At 35.3% G+C, this 11,228-nt stretch overlaps 1 protein-coding gene across 1 annotated transcript in view; it reads left to right on the top strand.

Annotated features, from left to right (window-relative positions):
- LOC115449799 (serine/threonine-protein kinase D1) overlaps positions 1 to 11,228 on the top strand; it is a 151,903-nt gene that overhangs the window by 94,459 nt on the left and 46,216 nt on the right. The window lies entirely within an intron of this gene.

Genomic DNA, 11,228 nt, shown 5'->3' with positions numbered 1-11,228 from the left:
TTGTAACATGCTTTGCAGTATGCACGTAGTTGGAACGAATAGAAGACGTGTGTTCTTGACATGCGCGCTCCCAAAGCTTTTTCAATGCGCACACTTGTATATAAAATTGGGTTTTCTTTTGTCTGTCAAGAACGCGTGGAAGTATCTGCAATACCTCGGAGCTGGGAGATAATTGAACTTCTAAATAAACGCAGTTAAAAGATTTGGCTATTTGTGCCGCGTCTTTAGACACTTGCGACAAAATAACTTATGGAGAAATCCTTGTGATCTAGAATTATGACTTTTGATAGAAAGCAATGTTTATTATAACTTATAGCATATCGTCGCTGTAGGTGGAGAACTAAATAACTCAAAATTTCTAGTTTCGAGATAAACGCGATTAACTGTTTTTTTTTTCGATATTTTTAAGCATTACTAAAAAACTACGAAACGACTGCCTCGGTGGCGTAGTTGTATTGAATGTCCGGTACAATAGCGCTCTGAGGTCCTGGGTTCGAATCCCGGATCGGGCAAAGTGATATTTGGGTTTTTCTGCTCAGTATCAGCCCGGAGTCTGGAATTTGTGCCCGATATGGCGATAGGCTCGCCCCCTGTCACATCATGGGACGGAACATACTTTATGAATTATCTCATGTTTTAACGATCAAGGAAACATCGTGAGGAAACCTGCATACCTAAGAAGTTCTCTACAGGAATTTTGAAGGTGTGTGAAGTCTACCAATCGGCACTAGACCGGCGTGGTGGACTAAGACCTTATTCCTCTCAGTAGTAGACGCCCGTGCACAGCAGTGGGACAATATAATATAATACAGGGCTGATATTATTCATAATTTATATTACATATTTCGGAATGTGTGTTATCGCAGTACGCATTTTTCTCTCGATAGCTGATAACCATCAGGCGAACGGTCATTACTAAGGAATGCGCTAATGGAGTAAGTGGAGAAAATTGGCACGTTTCACAATAAGGGCACGTTTTAATCAAAACGCATGCGTAAACGTGAGGGAACCGAGTTAATAGAAATACACATAATTTTCTTGCGCATTTGGATTGTATTGTACTTAACATTTTAAGTTGTTAAACCATTCCAGGACCATTGCCACGTCAATGATCCATGTCACTAGTTGGCTACTGATGTTATAAAACAATCTACCGTGAGTTCACTACGCGATCGGGGTTAATGATAATCCATTTCAAGGCCAAAAATACAAATTAACTATACAAAAAACTACATAAAATTCATAAACAGCCTTTTCAAAATTCTAGATTCGATTTATACGATAATATTCTTATCAGCACATATATATCGCTCAGTTTGTAATAATATTTGCAAAAATGTTTAAAAATCATTAAAAAAACCTTGTTTTATGCTTATTGATATTATAAATGCATTTTTTTGATAATTTGTCTATGTTTGTTAGAAGTGACTTGGATGAAATTTAGCACACTTGTAGAACAAGTCCTGAATTATCACATAGGTTACCTTTTATCCCGGTAATTTGCTTCCATGACAATAAAACTATGTGTTTATTTTTAAATAGATGGCGCCGGTGTCGTTCAGTGTTCTAGGGTTTTTGTAGCGGGAAATTCATTTCTCGCGAGTAAAGTCGCGAGAATTACTTATTTTTTAAATATAAGAAGATTTGCTTCGCAAATTAAGTAGTAGGTCTCTCTCTGCGAGCGACTGATGAGGACCTAAGCAGTACGAGTTATGATTAAAAGACGCTAATGCTAACACTTACGTATCACAACATTCAGTTGTGTAAAAAACAATATGTTATATCTGTCTAATGACTATAAAATACGTGTAAAAACCATTAAATATGCCGGCAGTTTCCTTAAAAAGCAAACCTAGTTTTACGTATACCTAGGTTAAAGTAAGATTATTTTTTCTACTTACAACATTAAATACTGAAATTGCGTTTCTTCATAACACATACAAGCCTATTATTTGTGTGGAAAATTCTTGAATTAAATGCAGTAATTCTCCTAAATACTAGCCTCGCGACTCGTTAAGTAAGACTCCTTCAGAAAACAATATCAGCGTTTAGCACGCGCACGATGTCACGCACACACACATACACATACTCACATGACAAAGGGAAACAATATCGACAATAACAATTTCCAATACACGTGTAAAAGTCAGAAGATATGTGACGTCACGCGACGCCGGCTGCCGACTCGACAGAGATTGCCGACACAATAACAACAATCGATTGAACGGCCACGGTCGCGTAAGGCTCGCTTTTCATTTTTAATATCTTTTTTTATTTCCCGTAGGTTGGAAAATGAGTAGGCACGGTGGAAGAAAAGGAAATATGTACGTAATGGTCACTCGGTCATGCCGGTATATCCATGCTGTAGGCAATATGTCTATAATGGGCACAAAAAAACTTTCTTGGAGACTGTCCTTGATTTTTTAAAATGCGTTGACATACATATATAAACAGGATCATTTTGACGGTGCGTTACTGAATGAAACCACATACTCGTCTTCACCTTTGCTGACATTGTGGCAAAATCACCCATTAATAACGAATATTTTCACCAAAAATCCTGGTTTTAGTTTTCTGATTTTTTGATCATTTTGTAGTCTAATACGAATATGGCGTGTGCGTGAGTGTATTTCTGACTGAAAGTATGATGTTGCCGCTGCAACGCATTCTCTTAGAGTGGTAGTACTGACATTAGGGCGCGTAAAACAAAATTACTTTTTATTAATATTTATTTTGTTCGAAACTTACACTTTCTTATTTTACATCTACAGCTTAAATTACTTATTGTAAAGTGTTATTTAAAATTATCCTGTATATTTTTTAAATATTTGATTAATTACTGCTTTAGCAAAATAATCAGCTATTCACACGTACCTTTCGTGCTAATCTATCATGTTTTTATGTCTACGGGACCAAAGAAGTTTTGAATGGGCACCTACTAATAATATAAGAAATCGTAAAAAACCATCTCATAAATCTATTCTATTTTTATCGATATCAATTTGCAATCATAAAATGTAAACGTTATCACGCCTGCATTTAATTGGACATTTTTTCTCGTACGGTTTATTTAATACTAGATTTTGCCGGCGGCTCCGCCCGCGTTATAGTTTTAACAGGATAAAGTTTCCATTATAAAAGTCCCGCTATATATTTTCTCAGTATAGAATGCCTATGTTCTTCCCAAGGTCTCAAATTAACTTCATACAAAATTACATCTAAATCCATTAGATAGTTTTTGAGTTTCACACGTTCAGACAGGCAGACAAATGCGGGGGGGACTTTGTTTTACAATATATTTTTTACAACTTTTTAAGAGGAACAATTCCGTCATACATATTTATTTCATATCTTTAACCGTTTGCTCAGCGCACGCAACGGAAGCTCTCAAGAGGAATACATTTTCTCCGTTTCAACAACATGTTTTATTACTGCTCCACTCCTATTGGTCATAGCGTCATGATATGTAGCCTATAGCCTTCCTCGATACGTGGGCTATCCAACACAAAAAGATTTTTTCAGTTCGAACCGGTAGTTCCTGTGAATAGCGCGTTTAAACAAATAAACAAGCAAATATACTCTTCAACTTTTTATAATAGTATAGATAATTTGGAACATTGCGTTCCAAAGGACATATTCAAAAATACATACAGGAAATGTATAGATGCCCAAGGCAGATGGATACCTAACATGTTTAGAAACGCATCAACAAGTCTAACGCCATATTAGGGCAGTGCTATGCGTATATTGTCGTTTCGTTCTAACCAGCAGATCTATACTTCTATACTATTATATAAAGCTGAAGAATTTGTTTGTTTGTTTGTTTGTTTGAACGCGCTAATCTCAAGAACTACCGGTCCAAACTGAAAAATTCTTTTTGCGTTGGATAGCCCTTTGTTCGTGGAGTGCTATAGGCTATATATCATCACGCTATACCCAATAGGAGCGGAGCAGTAATGGCTTATCTCAGGAACTACCGGTCCAAACTGAAAAATTCTTTTTGCGTTGGATAGCCCTTTGTTCGTGGAGTGCTATAGGCTATATATCATCACGCTATACCCAATAGGAGCGGAGCAGTAATGGCTAATCTCAGGAACTACCGGTCCCAACTGAAAAATTCTTTTTGCGTTGGAAAGCCCTTTGTTCCTGGAGTGCTATAGGCTATATATCATCACGCTATACCCAATAGGAGCGGAGCAGTAATAGCTAATCTCGGGAACTACCGATTCGAACTGAAAAATTATTTTTGTGTTCGATAGCCCTTTATTTGTGGAGTGCTATAGGCTATATATCATCACGCTATGATCAATAGGAGCGGAGCAGTAATGGCTAATCTAAGGAACTACCGGTTTGAACTGAAAAAATCTTTCTGTGTTGGATAGCCCTTTGTTCCTGGAGTGCTATAGGCTATATATCATCACGCTATGACCAATAGGAGCGGAGCAGTAATGAAACATGTTGCAAAAACGGGGAAAAAATATTAGTTTTGAGAGCTTCCGTTGCGTGCGCTGCGTAAACGGTTAAAGTTATGCAACAATAATGTATGACGGGATTGTTCTTCTTAAAAAGTTCTAAAAAATATATTATAAAACAAAGTCCCCCGCTGCATCTGTCTGCCTGAACGTGTTAAACTCAAAACTACCCAACGTATTAAGATGAAATTTTGTATGGAGACAGTTTGAGACCCTGGGAAGAACATAGGCTCCCGGGAAACTACTACTTTTATAACGGAAAACTTTAGGCTGAAAAGCTTTTTAACGCGGGCGGAGCCGCGGGCAAAAGCTAGTATTTTATAAAATTTTGGATGTGCCCTATGACAGCTCTAAAGCTCTTCCTCCACGGGCTACTGACAAGCGACTGCTAGAATACGCAATATGCTTACAAAACATCGAGTTGCTTGTCAGTGTGTATGTAGGTAGATATTGTAACTTTACTTTTTAATAGTCATTATAAATGTTCAACAAAACTCGATTTCGAATAGTGTTACATTTGTATGTATGTAATCACTTCATTATTCAAATGGAGCCGTAAAATTTAACGCGATGATAATCATTTGAATATTTATTTCAAATCATAGTTATTTTGATCTGATGTCGATAAAAAATAAAATCTCGCGTGAATGTTTTGGTTTAAGACCACTTTTTTAATCCTAAGCAATTTGAACTTGTGTTGTACTAATCCGAAATGTGTTAATTTTGTGGTAGGTGTGATGGCCTTGTAAATGGTAACGGGACGTCCGAAAATGTCGACTATCGCAAGATGCATCGACTATCGGTAGAATTGTAAATATTATATACCAATTGACGTCAGAACAAGCCGATACAGCGATTTTTTGCCGTCTTGTATGTTGCTATAAATGGAAACTTATTCTAAATTACACATCGATATATATATGTACTACGTAATAGATTTGGCGTTCCGAACATTCACCGTGGTCTACTGAATTGAACTGTCATCCATTCAAAATGATTTTAGTATGGTGTTAATATTGATGCTTGTGGTTGTGCACGGAGTGGCGCTCATAATATAAAAACGCGAGTCTAAATGTAAACCTGGATATGAATAAAAAATATTAGTCAAATAAGAAAAAATATTTGTTGTTCAGTGAATAAATAGGTTATAGCAGTGACGTTTTGTTGCCATTTTAGTTCAGATTTTGAACAAATAGTTTATATGGACGTTCGTGTCTATAGAATATATAATAATAATATCAGCCCTGTATTATATACTTGCCTACAGCTGAGCACGGGCCTCCTCTACTACTGAGAGGGATTAGGCATTAGTCCACCACGCTGACGTAATGCGGATTGGTAGATTTTTAGGAAAGTCAGAGGTGTGTGCCCTTGGGATTTGCGGACATTCGTCTTGGCAGTCCGTGCCACTCCCAACTAGGGTATCGCCGCTAGATATACTTCAATAAAATTACATAATTTCATGAAATGCAAATTGCATAGCCAATACTGTATCCATAACATCCTGAACTTACCTGTCCGTTATCTCGTGTTTAACACTAGATATGCAGCGATAATACTATGACATAAACATAATATAAAAACATAATTGCGGACGATTGTTAACTGGAATTACCAATTATTTTTAAGTACGTTTTTCTTCATTATCAGTTTGCACGCGGGTCACTGCAACAGCAGCCTGTTGCCAAAACGAACGCTATCGCAGCGGTCACGGAGACGGATTGCGGATCGCAGTAGGTTAAATGGTGCCCCACGCGCTTTGTGCAAAGGATTATCTCAGCCCTTTCAGTAATTGGTGAATTAGACGCACTAAAATAGCAATGTAGTTGTTTCCGTTCAGAAACTCGTGGCCGAAAATGTTGGGTTTAAAGAATTTTATTCTCAAAAAAGACAATACAAGTCACTTACATGAGGATACTTGCTAATTACTTAGAAGTAGATACAATATTGATCAGTATTCACACAAAGATGCTCTTCCAACACATTCATCGTATTATTGGTATTGAAAACATCAGTATTTGTCTATAACATATTAAGCAAGATTTTCTTTGAATGTGTTGAAATAGTTTACATTTTTTATACTTGACGGTATATTGTTATAAGTTTGTGCACCTTCATAAGTAAACATTTTTTTTTTTTAATTTTGTTTAAACGAATCCTGTATCTCGTTAGGATTTTATGCCATGCACTGCAGTGCCGAAAAGTGAAATTTCCCGAAAGGGAACTTGACACTGCATATGAGTACTAATATGTATAAATGCAGTCTGCTAAATCGTTCTAATGATAATTAGATTCTACGGGAAGCCGGTAGGAATCTGTTTATATGAACCCTTTGCTACTGATGTCTGTTAGATTTAGCTTGGGACTTCGGCCGCGTGACAGATCTTACCCGGTATAAATGTCACGCTGAATAAATGTGCTATGGGTGGCAGTGGTAACATGCCATTTCGTTCCCATGTCATTTATTCCGTCTGCTATAAAAAAAGGCACGAACAACAATCATGCAATGGCCAAATTCTACATTCCTAAAATTAAATTAAAAATAATAATGGTTTAAACCACTGATGCGAAAGTATGCTAATATATTAAAACTAAACGCTGAGTAAAGAAAAAGTGCACAGTAGGACTTTTAAACCAGTAGAAGGAAAGATATATTATTTAAAAAACATTCAGTCGCTACACACAACAAATATAGAATTACCGGTTTCTACTAAAAATAAATAATCAAAATACTAGAAATAAAACTAAATAAATGTGAGCAGATTTATTAATAGGTGTAAAAAATGTACAATTCCACACATGTTGGGGTTATCAGTGGATGACATGTCATGCGACCCGCGGCTCGCGGCCCGGTGAGACGGAACACTGGCGCTAATGTCAATGTCGCTTGCCAATGTGCGAGATGTGAGCGCATGCAAGGCCAGCCCAAACCTACACCAAGCCGCTATTAGCACTCCGCTCGATTTGCATACGATATAAACTCGCAGGCGTTTAATTAAACGGTTTTTTTCCGTTTGTTTTTGTAACGTTGCATAAAAGATAAAACTGCGGCGAGATAAAAGTGTCATTACCGGGGTGGTGCCCCCGTGTGGTGGCCGGTCAAGCCGGTAATGATTACACAATCAGCCACGAAATATCACGACAAATTTAGTACTTGAAATCGACTTCACATTTTAAGTCTAATTTTAATCTTTATCTAAAAGTAAACACTTTATTTTTCCGTATTTTATTTCAGGTAAGGAAAAAATGTTAGTAAGAACACAAAATTTTATGGTCGATATGAAGTTTTTTTACTGACTGTACATATTAAGTTAAATAGGCGAATTCACTATTTCATAATATAATTTAGGTATAAAGTAAAAGCTATACAAAAACCGTGATAATACCCAGACACACGAAAAAGCTTTCCAAACATAACATTATATAAATAATTACATAAATTTAATGTTAGTTGCTTTTACATTTTATAGTATAGTAAAAATAAAACATTCCTTTATTTATCCGTTATTAAGAGTCGGTTCCAAAATTTTCGAGATTACTCCGTGATCCCTCAGTAGTATCATAAGTATAACAATAATGTAAATGTAAAAGTAGTATGATATTAAATAAATAAAGAAAGTTATTGTAATGCCAAGCTTCATACTCAGTGTGATACTAACACCAGCCCTGTTTAATATACTGCTCGCTGCTGCACGCTCCTCTACTGAGAGGCTTTATGATATCCACCACGCTGGCTTAGTAGAGGTTGGCAGATTTTATATATTTTCAAAATTATTATGCAGAATTCTCAGGTATGTCGCTTTAATGGTTAAGGAAAACATGAGGAAATCTGCACACCTGAGAAGTTTTCTAAAGGAATTTTGAGGGTGCGTGAAGTCTAACAATCCGCACTAAGCCAGTGTGATGGCCTCAGGCCTAATCCCTGTCAGTAGTAAAGAAGATCCGTGCCCAGCAGTGGGCAAGTATATAATACAGGGCTGATATTATTATATATTATTTATTATATGCAGTACATTGTACGGACAATTAAGCTCGGCCATGATGCCATGACAGGATTAAAAAACACCTCACTTACCTAATCTTGTAATTTTAGAATTTACATAATAACAAGTGACTGTGAACTAAATTATTGGTTATACGATATGATTTAATGCGTTTCAAATATTTTTATTACCGAAATAAAAACCTATTATTATTTTTAATGACATATAATTTAATATTCTAAGTGGTACATATTAATTATTATGAAAAATAGGTGCGTAGACGCAGTTAGACCTAAAGCAAAACCGGTGTTGACTAGTTTTGAATACTAAAATGTCTGAATAATAAAAAAAAACAATAGGAGAAACCACAAAAATGACCAAATGCAAATTTATCAAATAAAATACCTTTCACTATATGCCACTGGTACCTTGTGTAAGCTTTATATAAATATGCAGATAAAATAGACAATTTCCTTTTTCGTTTCTGTTTGACAATCGATTATAGTTTTAATTTTATTAAGTAGTTTTTGATGAACTTTAGTGTCTGCAATAAAAAAAATTGAAGACAATTATTTTTTCCCATTAGTGCAGTCTTAAATATAACACGTAAACAAATACAAATTTGTGTTCGCGTAAATGTTGCAAAAATATGAAATCATTTTAGCATATGTAGGTAATTCCTTCAATATTTTTGTGACTGACTGTACGCAACACATAAGTGTAAATGTTATCTAGCATACCTACATATTTATTATTATTAGCCTTTCGTTATCTATCAGCGACTAATGGTAATTCAAATAGAATGTAATACAGTCTAAAATATTTTGTCTGACCAGTGTTCCTAACCTTGGACACTAGTAAATGTGTGGAACGTGTTACGAAAAAATTATTTATTAATGCGATTTTAATTAACTAAAAAAATGTAATCGTGTCAATCTAACGAAGTTGAATCGACACTTGACACCCAATCTAGGGACGCGCATCGCTAACTTGTCGAAGTTAAGTGCTTAGTTATATAATAACTAGCCGTGCCCGCGTAATTCCCGACCCACTAGATTTTTACAACCACGCGATCTCTTCAACAGTGATCGTTATATTTCAGTCAATTTACATAAAACCGTAATGTACTATTAACCTAAACCTTCCTCAAGAATTGCATTATCTTTAGTAAAAACCGTACAAAAATCCGTTCTGTAAATTTTGAGAAAATCGATCACATACAGATAGCTTTTAGGAATTTTGTTGTATAATATGTATAGATTGGTTCCTATCAGTGAAGGTATTCACCTGAATATCTGTACATCTAACGCTGGGACCACACCAATTTTACTCTTACGGTCGTTTGTAATGATTACAGGAAAACAAATATTTATGGATCAACTTTATTTGTCAGTGTGTCAGATTATATGAACCATTAGCTCTTCCAGACATTTTCTATATCATGCAACTTATATTACGGGCATAAATGCATTATAATACTTGCAACCGCGTGACGCAACTAGGTCTGGGGTTAATGATTTCAAAAAATTGTTAGGATTGCGAAAAATTTGTCCTTTTTACAGTAATCTATTTGACATAAGTATCGATATACACGCCTGATGATACGGCTTTGGTCAGCGACAGCCGTCTGGGTATCACACAATATGACTCAATTTTGAATAGTAACAAAGTAATTATAAGTCACAATGTTTCACAGAAAGGATCAATTAATTCCGCATAAAATAAAAAAAATATATATTGTAACTGTTTAATAACAAAACAGCGATGCACTTACTGAAGCGTGACGTCACCGGGCATAGTAATATGAGCGTAAGAAAAAGATAGCAAGAAAACTACGCAACCCATCTCGCTTATAGCAAATATTGGACATTTATGAAATTCTGAATCTGTTTTACAGAGGGCTTTCAGCTTTGTATTATTAACTGATACCTATAAAATATACAAAATCAAAAACAGGTTTATACTATATTCTATGCAGGCGAGGCTGCTATTTAAAGCTAGTATTCATTTAAGTTTGTTCACGGTCTCGAAATACGAAATTTATGCGGAACTGACCCCACTTAACTTGTTTAATGTAATCTAGATGTCTGATGTTATATGTCTCTTTTTGGAGGTTTGTACACGTTTCTAAATTATTAACATACTAGACTACAATTTAATGTCACATAGAAACAATGTTGACATGTTAAATGGAATATTTGGAATAATTTACGTACAACAATCACAGGAAGTTTCAGTATCCTAGTTGCTTCCAATAAGTTGTTATGGATATTTTTAAGGTAGGCCTAGGTCCAGATGTGGATATCCAGTAGGTGATGATTATGTTGACAACCTACAATTACCTTCCCGTGCAACGTTTGCGGTGATAAAAAGTTAAAGTCTATTGCATTGTTTTTAATATTGAATGTGTTCGATGTCGAATTATATGTGACTTTTATTATTTTCAGTCTTTTGTTATATTTTTACGAGATTTTATTGAACTCAGGTGAAAGGCCCAGTCTTGACCCACCACTTAAAACAAAAACAAGAACTATTGGTGAAATATCATATTACCGATATATTCTTATATAGTTGCTAATTATTATGCACATATCTGATATTTTTATTTCCATACCATTTTAATTTTTGTTAGCCATGATAAGCTACACCCAAATTTTAAATTAATTTTTTTTTCCTTATTGAGCTTTCGAAAAAACCTGTATGCGTTATAAGAAAAAAATGATATTTAATTGTTAATAGAATGTACACTTATGTTACATAATATTACGGGACA

This window comes from Manduca sexta, chromosome 13 (genome assembly GCF_014839805.1).
Source record: "Manduca sexta isolate Smith_Timp_Sample1 chromosome 13, JHU_Msex_v1.0, whole genome shotgun sequence".
Taxonomy (NCBI): Eukaryota; Metazoa; Arthropoda; class Insecta; order Lepidoptera; family Sphingidae; genus Manduca; species Manduca sexta.
Note: the sequence above shows the minus strand (reverse complement) of the source record. Positions and strands in the feature narration are given on the sequence as shown.